The sequence below is a fragment of the Podarcis vaucheri genome (assembly GCF_965113315.1).
Source record: "Podarcis vaucheri genome assembly, chromosome: 2".
Lineage (NCBI taxonomy): Eukaryota > Metazoa > Chordata > Lepidosauria > Squamata > Lacertidae > Podarcis > Podarcis vaucheri.
The window spans coordinates 134,416,317-134,429,186 of record NC_138760.1 but is presented as its reverse complement, the minus strand read 5'-3'; the positions used below and the strand labels follow the sequence as shown (position 1 = coordinate 134,429,186).

Here is a 12,870-nt window from a genome sequence, read left to right as displayed (position 1 = left end):
TGACCAATTTTCCTCATGGGTGGAGGGATTCCCTTGCAGAAAGGCCACCGCATCCGTAGTTGCTAGGGCCCTCCTACAGGACATTATTCCCCGCTATGGCATACCCCGTCGCCTAGACAGCGATAGGGGGACCCACTTTACTGCAGAAGTGGTGCAATTAGTGGCCAAATCACTCCAAATCAAATGGGACCTCCACACCCCATACCACCCACAATCTTCTGGCCAAGTGGAACGTATGAACCAGGAAATAAAGATACAGTTGGGCAAACTTTGCGAGCTCACTGGCCTAAAATGGGTCAATGCACTCCCACTGGTTCTTCATAACATCCGCAGCGCCCCAACCGGACGTTTGAAACTCTCCCCATTCGAACTCTTATTCGGGAGACCTCCTCCCGTCTACAACACCCTATTCCTACTATCGGAACTGGAGCTCGGGGAGGCAGAACTTACTAATTATGTTATTCAGCTCCAGACACAGCTACAGCGTCTCCACCACTACGCGGCCATCGAGGGACAGAATCTTCCCATCGACGTCCACGCTCACTCCTTCCACCCGGGCGACTGGATCCTCGTCAAGGTCTACCAGAAAGAACCACTCCAACCCGCGTGGGAAGGTCCCTACCAAGTACTCTTGACATCGCCAACCGCCGTGAAAGTAGGTGAGAAGAATTCCTGGTTACATCACACTAGGTGCAAGTCCTCACCCCCTCCACAGGAGACGGAAGAAAGCAACGGCGAGGACTTCACCTTTTCGACTCCACCGGCTTTACCGACCTCATATATTGACGACGACGACCAACAGACCGGACCAGCGGATCGGGGCCAAGGTCGGGCTCAACAGACCGGACCAGCTGATCGGGGCCAAGATCGGGCTCAACAGACCGGACCAGTTGATCGGGGCCAAGGTCGGGCTCAACAGACCGGACCAGCCGATCGGGGCCAAAGTCGGGCCCAACAGACCGGACCAGACACCGCGACACCCAACTGGACGTCCGAAATAATCCCAGATACCAACACCATCAAGCTACGTTTCAGACGCGCCGACAACCACGCTTGACAGCTCCATTGACAGCTTGCTTCGTTTGACAGCTCCATTGACAGCTTGCTTCGTTTGACAGTTCCATCGACAGCTTGCTTCGTTTGACAGCTCCATTGACACCGTGCTTCGTTTGACAGCTCCATTGACACCTTGCTTCGTTTGACAGCTCCATTCACTACTTCCTTCGTTGACAGCTTCGCCTTTGACAGTTCATCTGACAGCTCCGTTCAACAGCGCTATTTGATACCTTCGCTTTACAGCCTCACCCTGACAGGCGTCTTCGTTCGTTCACGCATCCGAGCCATGCGCCTGGTCACCACCGCCCTTCTCCTCGCCACCTTATCCTGGGTCACATCTACCTCATCAGACCACTGCACAGGATTACGAACAAACTACCACTTCTTGGACTATCATGAGGTCGAGACGGGAAGGTCTAACCCTGATCGAATGGGGGACTTTGATTTCTGCCTTCCCGAATCCCGGACCTTGCTGCGCCATTCCCTAGTTCCCCAACTCGCCGAAAACGAATATTGGGAACTTTTCATTCGAAACAAGGATTTACATCGTATCGGCTCCGCGGCTCTCACTCTTGACCACTCCTCTTACCGGCTGACCTGCAGAAATGGGACTTACCTTCTTTACGAGAGTGGAGAGATCTCGCAAACCCCAAACTGGACCGAAGTCGAGACAGGAGGGGCTACTCACGCTTATACGGAATCAAGCCACCCCTCTGGAAACTTGATTTTCGGCTTCCAGTGCCTCCGCTCCACCCCAGAAACCCGGAAGCCCCAACTCCAAGGACTCTGCCTACGGCGGTTCTGCTGTCTATGGGACTTAGGGGTCACTCATGAGTGGAGAGGGGCTGAATATCTCGAAGGGTGGCACCATTCTTTACACCCCTCGCGCTCCCCCTCATGGGACCACGTCGGACCCCTGCGATGCGGCGGTATCGCCAGGGATAGGCGACTACTGAACACCACCGACCCCCTCCATCCGGTTGGCACAGCACCCCGACAATTCGGCGCCGACCCGGCACTCCCGGGAGAAGACCTCCTGTCATCCTGGGAGCAAAACTCCTATATTAAGCTTCTCAGCCAGGTGGCGAAGGAGTCACCCTACCCGGACTGCTGGATTTGCGCTCACGCACCCAGCCATCTCCAACAGAGCCTCCCACTGGTCCCTGTACCAGTGACCTTAGAACAGTTCCGTTCCGGAAATGTTACCTCCTGGAACCTGACCGCACTCAACTTAACACATCAATACCTCTACCTCACCGGCCCTACGAAGGGACCCCTTTGCCGCAGCTTCTCAGGGGAAGGAACCTTCATCGGATCCAGTACATGCACCAACACTCTGGAAATCCTACCAACTGGACTGGTCACTGTCTCTAACACAAGGGACTCCCGAACTTTTCCTAACCTTACTGTTGCCTGGGCCGCTGCGATTGGACACCCCTTGGACTGGAAGCCACAACCCGCAGACACCATGCTACTACAAACCTTTGCTTCAGGCCGAATGGAATCTTACCTCAGCGGCCTATTCTGGGTGTGTGGGCACCGCGCCTATACATGGGTGAGCCCACACATGTCCGGATCCTGCTTCATCGGCTACATCGTTCCCGGAATTAGAATATTACCGCACCTACCGCCTGGAAGACAACGGAACAAAAGGGAGCAAAAGGAGCTGTCAGACCTGTCAGACGTTGCTGCGAATGGAGAAACCGTAGGCCGAGCACTCTTCCCCGCCTACGGTGCCGGTTCAAACCACGTGGATATTCTCCGACTCACCGACATCCTCCTTAAGTTCATGCAGGAGGCGACCCAGATCACAGACTCTCTCATGTCGGAACTATCCGAGGTAAGACAATTGAGCCTACAGACGAGAATCGCGACAGACTTCCTCTTGTCCAGTCAGGGAGGCACCTGCGCATTAATAGGCACAGAGTGCTGCACATACGTGACTGACCAGACCTTAAATATAACTGGACATTTGAATAATATCCATGAACTAGCAGGGAAGCTCCACGACATCCAGCATGAGGGGCTATCCGATGTGGACTTATGGGGATGGTTGCCCAAGCTGGGATGGCTCAGACAACTATTGAAAGTCGTGTTGTTTATCATTTTAACTGTCTTCCTTTGTGTCTCTATCCTGTGTTGCACTATGCATTGTATTACCCCTTGCTGCTCTCTCCTCCGACATTCTGCTTCTCCTAGCTCCTTTCCTCTTCGAGCCTATGCCCGCTCCCGACATACTCCCACTTTCCCAGACTATGTACAGATGAGGCATTTAGGAGAAGGTGAATACGAGATCACCGAAATTTAGCGCTCGAATGGTGCGGAGAAAGGATTTGCAAGTTCTTACAGAACTTTAATGCAAATCTATCTCCGAATGGGGGACTGATACGGACCGAGGGGGGGGTACCTATTTCCCCTCTTTCCTGGCTGTCCGAGGCGATGACCTCAAGGGTACCACCGCACACCCACCCTCGAACCCCCTTCACCGTTGCACAAGCACCACACGTTTCCCAGACCTTTTCCCGAGCGAAATAAGCTCGAATATATATATATTCCCTATCCTTTCCTATGCCTATCTGCGCTCCATACTTAGAATGAGTAGACCGAGTGTTTCCCTTCTCCGCTTATTCCTATGGCCGCGCTTTGGCCAATCACAGCCATGCATTCGTCCTGCAGGAGCTAGCTCAGGGAGCTCTTGCACGCCTCATTTAACCTCCTGACGAGCTGCTGACGGCCCCCCACGGCGAGAACAATAGAACCGAAACTCCCGACCTCGTAAAACTGTCAAACCCTTGTTACAATGTATCCATTTCTGCAAGAATGGATACATTCTGCTTCCGCTTTTGATCTAGGCTACGGAACGGACTGAAAGTCATCAGAATCTTTCAAAATTCATATAAAATCAACCACAGCTCCAATTTTCTTGCTCTTGGTGTCATTCGACTCAGTTTCCCCAGGACTCCATGATGTTGGCCGACTCCATAATCCTCGAGACGGCAAGTCACGTACACAGGAACTCCTTAATCCTGTCAGATCGCTCTGCCCAGCCCGTCCCCCGGGCAATACCAGGTGGTAGACAGTGCATATCAGTAACCCATTGTCCCACCGCCACCGGTACTCATGAAATGTGTATTTGTGTATGACCCTCGCTCTGCATATTCCCCCCTCCCTTCCCTCAAATGTAAATTAGTGTAACCCCACCTTTCTCTGAGATATTCATGACGTGTGTAATATATTCATGATGTAATCCATGAAACCCAACCTTCCCATAATGTATTCATGACGTTCCGCGCACTGTGTTATGGGACTTGGAGGGAACTTTTAAAAGTTTATGTCGCCCCATTCTCGGGGTTCAATCTCGCCTTGAACCTGTTGCGCAATAAACTTGGATCTTCGCATTTTGCTCCTGCGTCTGGCTGAGCTTCCTTTTCTTCCGCAAGAATCCACGGACTTGGTCCGATTGGCTGGGTGGCAGGGTAAATACGCACCCAGATTTTCCGTAACAGGAGGGGAGGGGGTTGGAGGTGGCGTTGAGCTTGACTTGCCCCTGTTTGAGACCCAGCAGGAAAGGAGGGCGCTTCTTATTCCAGAAAGAAGTCTGACAGAGCTGACTCCGGACTCCAGTTCAAAGGAAGAGTGACACCTCCCATCCTTCCCATGTCTCCTGCCAGAAAACCAGTTTCTACTGGGATCCCAGAACTATCTGACCCCATTTCCCGCCCCAGAGCCAGGCTGGACCAATCAGAGGCCTCTCCATTGGGCAGCTGGCCAATCCCCTTTCAGATTCCCCTGGGCCTCCTCCTCCTCTCCTTCGCCCGCTTTCCTGAGGGAGTTCCCCCCCTCTGAGTTTCCCTCATGGCTGCTCCCCTCCCAGCTTCTCCTTCATTTCTCCTTCCTTCTCTTCCTTTTCCTCTTTCCCCCCATTGTTTGGGGGCAGCTGGATTACCCCCAATGTCCAGGGAGGCCCAGGAGGAGCCCACGGAGGCAGCAGGGCCAAGAGATGGTGTTTTTCCAAAAAAGGCGGGAACGCCATTTTGTTTTTTCCGGTGCCCCAGCTGCTCCCAGAGACACCATCGGGGGTCTCTGGGCCTCGGGGGTCCCACGCTCTCGGGGTGAAGGAGGGCGGCACCTTGGGTCCTCAGCCGCCTTCCTGCCATGATGGCTTGGCCTCCGCAGGGCAGCCTCTCTCCCCGCCATGTTGCCCCACGGAGGAGGCCAGGCAAGCGGCCCAGGGGGATCGGCTGGGGTCTGCAAAGGGGGCCAGGAGGGAAAGGCCCTCTCTGTCTCGGAGGCCCAAGGAGGAGAATAGTAATACAGTGGTACCTCGGGTTACAGACGCTTCAGGTTACAGACTCCGCTAAGCCAGAAATATTACTTCAAGTTAAGAACTTTGCTTCAGGATGAGAACAGAAATCGTGCGGCAGCAGCGGGAGTCCCCATTAGCTAAGGTGGTACCTCAGGTTAAGAACAGTTTCAGGTACTTTCAGGCAGAAGTCAACTTCTGGCCTCAACTTGGAGGCGGTCAGGGCATTCAACGCAGAAGTCTCTTCTCAGGCCGATGTTCCGCTTTCCAGACATGGTGGTCCAATGCTGAACTCCATTTCTGCCCCTTCTTCCCTCTCCTTCCTGGACTGAGTTGTGTCAGACTTGGGGGGTTCCTGAGCGAGGGGCCCTTTCCCTCCGCTCCCCCCTCTCAGTCCGCCCCCCACACCCAGGGGGTCCTCTCAGCCCTCCTTCTTGGGGGTCTCCCTCGCTGCCCCCTCTCAGTCCGCCCCCCCACACCCAGGGGGTCCTCTCAGCCCTCCTTCTTGGGGGTCTCCCTCCGCCCCCCTCTCAATCCGCCCCCCACACCCATGGGGTCCCCTCAGCCCTCCTTCTTGGGGGTCTCCCTCCACTCCCCCTCTCAGTCCGCCCCCCACACCCATGGGGTCCCCTCAGCCCTCCTTCTTGGGGGTCTCCCTCCGCCCCCCTCTCAGTCCGCCCCCCACACCCAGGGGGGCCCTCACCCTCCTTCTTGGGGGTCTCCCTCCGCTCCCCCCTCTCAGTCCGCCCCCCACACCCAGGGGGGCCCTCAGCCCTCCTTCTTGGGGGTCTCCCTCTGCTCCCCCCTCTCAGTCCGCCCCCCACACCCAGGGGGTCCCCTCAGCCCTCCTTCTTGGGGGTCTCCCTCCGCTCCCCCCTCTCAGTCCGCCCCCCACACCCAGGGGGGCCCTCAGCCCTCCTTCTTGGGGGTCTCCCTCCGCTCCCCCCTCTCAGTCCGCCCCCCACACCCAGGGGGTCCCCTCAGCCCTCCTTCTTGGGGGTCTCCCTCCGCTCCCCCCCACACCCAGGGGGTCCCCTCAGCCCTCCTTCCTGGGGGTCTCCCTCCACTCCCCCCCACACCCAGGGGGTCCCCTCAGCCCTCCTTCTTGGGGGGTCTCCCTCCACTCCCCCCCCACCCAGGGGGTCCCCTCAGCCCTCCTTCTTGGGGGTCTCCCTCCGCTGCCCCCTCTCAGTCCGCCCCCCACACCCAGGGGGTCTCCTCAGCCCTCCTTCTTGGGGGTCTCCCTCCGCTGCCCCTCTCAGTCCGCCCCCCACACCCAGGGGGTCCCCTCAGCCCTCCTTCTTGGGGGTCTCCACTCCCCCTCTCAGTCCGCCCCCCACACCCAGGGGGTCCCCTCAGCCCTCCTTCTTGGGGGTCTCCCTCCACTCCCCCTCTCAGTCCGCCCCCCACACCCAGGGGGTCCCCTCAGCCCTCCTTCTTGGGGGTCTCCCTTCCCTCCCCCCTCTCAGTCTGCCCCCCACACCCAGGGGGTCCCCTCAGCCCTCCTTCTTGGGGGTCTCCCTCCGCCCCCTACACCCAGGGGGTCACCTCAGCCCTCCTTCTTGGGGGTCTCCCTCCGCTGCCCCCTCTCAGTCCGCCCCCACACCCAGGGGGTCCCCTCAGCCCTCCTTCTTGGGGGTCTCCGCTCCCCCTCTCAGTCCGCCCCTCACACCCAGGGGGTCCCTCAGCCCTCCTTCTTGGGGGTCTCCCTCCGCTGCCCCCTCTCAGTCCGCCCCCACACCCAGGGGGTCCCTCAGCCCTCCTTCTTGGGGGTCTCCCTCCGCTGCCCCCTCTCAATCCGCCCCCCACACCCAGGGGGTCCTCTCAGCCCTCCTTCTTGGGGGTCTCCCTCGCTGCCCCCTCTCAGTCCGCCCCCCACACCCAGGGGGTCCTCTCAGCCCTCCTTCTTGGGGGTCTCCCTCCGCCCCCCTCTCAATCCGCCCCCCACACCCATGGGGTCCCCTCAGCCCTCCTTCTTGGGGGTCTCCCTTCCCTCCCCCCCTCTGTCCCCCCCCACACCCAGGGGGTCCCGTCAGCCCTCCTTCTTGGGGGTCTCCCTTCCCTCCCCCCTCTCAGTCTGCCCCCTACACCCAGGGGGTCACCTCAGCCCTCCTTCTTGGGGGTCTCCCTCCGCTGCCCCCTCTCAGTCCGCCCCCACACCCAGGGGGTCCCCTCAGCCCTCCTTCTTGGGGGTCTCCGCTCCCCCTCTCAGTCCGCCCCTCACACCCAGGGGGTCCCCTCAGCCCTCCTTCTTGGGGGTCTCCCTCCGCTGCCCCCTCTCAATCCGCCCCCCACACCCAGGGGGTCCTCTCAGCCCTCCTTCTTGGGGGTCTCCCTCGCTGCCCCCTCTCAGTCCGCCCCCCACACCCAGGGGGTCCTCTCAGCCCTCCTTCTTGGGGGTCTCCCTCCGCCCCCCTCTCAATCCGCCCCCCACACCCATGGGGTCCCCTCAGCCCTCCTTCTTGGGGGTCTCCCTTCCCTCCCCCCCTCTGTCCCCCCCCACACCCAGGGGGTCCCGTCAGCCCTCCTTCTTGGGGGTCTCCCTCCACTCCCCCTCTCAATCCGCCCCCCACACCCATGGGGTCCCCTCAGCCCTCCTTCTTGGGGGTCTCCCTTCCCTCCCCCCCTCAGTCCGCCCCCCACACCCAGGGCGTCCCCTCAGCCCTCCTTCTTGGGGGTCTCCCTCCACTCCCCCTCTCAGTCCGCCCCCCACACCCAGGGGGTCCCCTCAGCCCTCCTTCTTGGGGGTCTCCCCTCCCCCCACCTTCCCCTCCAAGCTCCCCCCTCAGAAAAGGCGCCTTGCATTCTCCCGCCTAAAGGGCTGGCTCCACCCCCGCTGGCTTGGCAGCCAATCAGAGCGAGGCTCCAGGAAATTTCTGAGGGACGAAGTCCGCTGACTGGCCTGGCTCTGCTGTCCATCACAGGCCCAGCCAAGGGGGGCATCCGGCAGACTCCCTAGATCTCTAGAGATCATCTACGCCTGTCAGTTACCTGTCAATCCATTTTAGGGTTTGAGATCATTTGCACTAACTGTGCCGGGTGCCAGAGCCCTGAGGGGCCGAAGTTTAATCAACAGTAGTAATAAATGGATGGCGGACAAGTCTGGGAAGGGGCGAGAGGCCCCCCCCTGCCCCCCTCAAGGCTCCTCTCAGGCTCCTCCAGGGTCCAAGGCCTCCTCCATTTTGGGAGGGCCAGGAAGTGACATGTGGCCCCTGCAGCTTCGCCTGCTGGAAAGGGGGCCACATGCCAGAGGGCAGCCTGGCAGGGGTGTTGTGGAAGGGGGAGCTCCTGGGAGGAAAGGAGGCGCCAGGGAAGTGCCATTCCGTCAGTAAAGCGCCTCCGTCCCTCACTCCTCCAAACAAGAACCAGGGGGGTGTATTGTAGCAGGGAACCCCCCCCCCATCATTCAGTTTGTACAAACTTCACACACACTCACACTCACACACTACAAACGCTGCGCTTCTGTTATAAATTCATAGAAAAATCAACCATACACCGGATTTGCACTGTACCACTTTTATTTGACTCCATGAAGGAAGGACTACAAAATGGGGAAGGTTTGATACAGGGCAGCCATAATCCCTTGAGCATCCCAGCACATCCACAGGAGCCCTGCCCAGTTGCTATGCCAACCCTGATGGTCCCAGACAGAAGACCATCAAGATCACAAAGAACTTGCATATGGGAGTGGATTCAGCACGGACTGGAATAAAGGACAATCATCAGATCTTCGCTCTGGGGGCAGGAAACTGGAAACTCCCCTGTGTCTCCTAGAACAGTGTTTCCCAACCCGTGTTCCGCGGCACACTAGTGTGCCGTGGAACGTTGCCTTGTGTTCCGTGGGAGGGAGGCGGGCGAGTCGGGCGGTGAGAGGCGGGGCAGCGGCGGCGAGCACACGCGGGGCGGCGAGCGAGCGAGCTCCCACATCCCATCGCCGCTCGCTACTGGGCCTGCACTTCCGGGCCTGCCCCAGGAGGTGGGGTTGCGGGCATCACGCCCTTCCCCACGTGAGCGGGGAATCCCATCCGCCCCCACGTGAGCGGGGAATCCCATCTCAGCCCCCGCGAGAGCTGGGGAATCCCATCCGGCCACGCCTCCTGGCCAGCCAATCGGCTGGCTGGAGGGGGCGTGGCTTGCCCTATTTAGGGCCGGAGCGGAGGGGGCTCGCCCTCTCTTCTCCGGCTAGCCCCATCGCCGCTCGCTACTGGGCCTGCGCATGCTCGGCGAGCACACGCGGGGCGGCGAGCGAGCGAATCCCATCCGCCCCCACATGAGCGGGGAATCCCATCTCAGCCCCCGCGAGAGCAGGGGAATCCCATCCGGCCACGCCTCCTGGCCAGCCAATCAGCTGGCTGGAGGGGGCGTGGCTTGCCCTATTTAGGGCCGGAGCGGGTGTGCCGCGAGATTTTTTTCATGAAACAAGTGTGCCTTTGCCCAAAAAAGGTTGGGAAACACTGTCCTAGAAGTGACTCAAGGGGTAGGGGGGAAAGGAGGAACCAGCCAGGTGACAGGACACTCAGGCTACCACCACCACCCCTCCCTCAACCCCTCCTTTCTGTGATGTATGCGTGATGTTTCTGGGGGTGGGCTTGACCTACAGGGTGGGAATTTCACAAGTTTTTATAAGGCCTTGCACACCATTTTTCTGGGTCCTTCCTCTCTCCTGCAAGTGAGGGGAACACCCTGTTGCAACAGTTCAATAAAGGTCAAGCCTACAGGCTGCTGATTTGCTCCAATTTGCTCTGGTTGGTGTCTTTACTTTTTGTCCAAGGGAGCCCTCGGATTTTTCCGTTAACAATATATATATATATATATATATATATATATATATGTATGTTGGTAGGTAGGTAGATGAAAGATGATAGATATGTATGTGTATATAACAGACAGGCACAAAGTTGCCCTCATCCAAGATGGCTGCGGGGCCTTCCTCCAGCTCCAAACATAGAAGGACCAGTTGCCCTGACCCAACATGGCCTCTGCCCTTGCCCAAAAGCAGCTGCTCCCCTTCAGGCCGATGTTCCCCTTCCTAGAAATGGGGGCCTAATGCTTCCCTCGCTTTCTGCTCCCTTCCCTGAGTACTTCCACCACTCCATGGTTTGGACGCAGCCCCGCTTCCCTGGCAGAACAGCAGGCTTAAGGGCACCAGGAATATCTACCCTTTCTGAACTCCAGAGGGGAGCGTCTCAATTTCTTCCTCAGCCTAAACATAATAATAATAATAATAATAATAATAATAATAATAATAATACTGCCATATAACAGTAGATTGTAGGTTGTAGGTGGTGAATTGGAAAGGAAGAAGAAGGGAGACAACAAGAAAAATCCACACAATCGAGAAACCATATAAATATTCAGAGTGTGGAGAGAACTTTAGTCAGAGCTCCCAGTCCACTTCCCATCAAGGAAAGCTCTTCGTTCACAAGGAGAGCCTCACTTCACAAGAAAGAACTAACAAGGGGAAGAAATTAGTGCTTGAAATGTTGGGAAAGCTTCCTCCGCAGCTCCACCCAAGATTCCCATGAGATACTTCATACAGGGGAGTGTTTGGAAAAAGCTTCACCTGGAAAACCTGTCTCAGTTTCCATTCAATAAATCACAGCAAGGATAATCACAGAATTTTAGAAAATGGTATTTCTGGTATCAGGAAACTTGATGAGGAATTAAGGGGAAAGACAGGGATGTGTATACCTGTGAAGAGATCCAAGATTTAGAACCTCAAAGCCAAAGTGAGAGCATTTGGGTCAAAATTAAGGGAGAAAAGACTAACAGGGACCTCATTGTGGGAGTTTACTATAGATCCCCAAGCCAAACAGAGGACATAGATGATGCCTTCCTGGAAAAGATGGCCAAGCATGCAAAAGGAAGGGAGATAGTAGTAATGGGGGACTTCAGTTACCCGGATATTTGTTGGACGTCAAACTCAGCCAAGAGCATAAGGTCAAACAGATTCCTCACTGGCCTTGCAGACAACTTCATTGTCCAGAAAGTGGGAGAAGCAACAAGAGGAACAGCCATTTTAGATCTGCTCCTAACCAATGTTGATGACCTGGTTAGTGGGGTAGAAGTGGAAGGATCATTAGGCGCGAGTGATCATGCTCTTCTGAAGTTTACTATACAGCGGAAAGGAGCAGCCAAGCATACTAGGACTCAATTTCTTGACTTTAAGAAAGCCGACTTCATAAAACTTAGGGAAGTGCTGGGTGAGATCCCATGGACAACAATACTAAAAGGAAAGGGAGTTCATGATGGCTGGGAGTTTGTTAAGAGGGAGATAATAAAAGCACAACGTCAGGCAATACCAATGAGACGGAAACATGGAAGGTGCCTAAAGAAACCAGGGTGGCTATCTAAAGAACTTTTAACTGAGTTAAGATTAAAAAAGGATGTGTACAAAAAATGGAAAAGGGGGAAAACCACCAAAGAGGAATTCAAACAAATAGCCAGCACGTGTAGACACAAAGTCAGAAAAGCTAAAGCACAGAATGAACTCAGGCTTGCTAGAGAGGTTAAAAGCAACAAAAAAGGCTTTTATGGGTATGTCCTAAGCAAAAGGAAGAACAAAGAAACAGTGGGGTCACTCAGAGGAGAAGATGGTGAAATGCAAAGAGGGGACACAGAAAGGACTGAACTCCTCAATGCCTTCTTTGCCTCAGTCTTCTCCGATAAAGAAAACAATGGCCGACCTGAAGAATTTGAAGCAAAGGATTCAGCAGAGGAAACACAGCCCAGAATAACTAAGGAGATAGTACAAGAATACTTGGCTAGTTTAGATGTATTCAAGTCTCCAGGGCCAGACAAACTGCATCCAAGAGTATTAAAAGAACTGGCAGATGTGATCTCAGAACCACTGGCAGTCATCTTTGAGAATTCCTGGAGAACAGGTGAAGTCCCAGCAGACTGGAGGAGGGCAAATGTTGTCCCTATTTTCAAAAAGGGGAAAAGAGAGGACCCAAATAATTACCGCCCAGTCAGTCTGACATCAATACCAGGGAAGATTCTGGAGCAGATCATTAAGCAAACAGTCTGTGAGCACCTAGAAAGGAATGCTGTGATCACCAATAGTCAGCATGGATTTCTGAAAAATAAGTCATGTCAGACTAACCTGATCTCGTTTTTTGACAGAATTACAAACCTGGTAGATGAAGGGAACGCAGTGGATGTAGCCTACCTTGATTTCAGCAAGGCATTTGACAAGGTGCCCCATGATATTCTTGTAAAGAAGCTGGTAAAATGCGGTCTTGACTATGCTACCACTCAGTGGATTTGTAACTGGCTGACTGACCGAACCCAAAGGGTGCTCATCAATGGTTCCTCTTCATCCTGGAGAAGAGTGACTAGTGGGGTGCCACAGGGTTCTGTCTTGGGCCCGGTCTTATTCAACATCTTTATCAACGACTTGGATGATGGACTCAAGGGCATCCTGATCAAATTTGCAGATGACACCAAACTGGGAGGGGTGGCTAACACCCCAGAGGACAGGATCACACTTCAAAACGACCTTGACAGAT

General features: G+C 55.8%; 2 protein-coding genes across 2 annotated transcripts in view; both read right to left on the bottom strand.

Annotated features, from left to right (window-relative positions):
* Window positions 1–12,870, bottom strand: part of LOC309525753 (uncharacterized protein) — a 400,379-nt gene that overhangs the window by 194,717 nt on the left and 192,792 nt on the right. The gene's annotated exons all lie outside the window — the stretch shown is intronic.
* LOC309525840 (uncharacterized protein) overlaps window positions 1–12,870 on the bottom strand; it is a 56,358-nt gene that overhangs the window by 16,469 nt on the left and 27,019 nt on the right. The gene's annotated exons all lie outside the window — the stretch shown is intronic.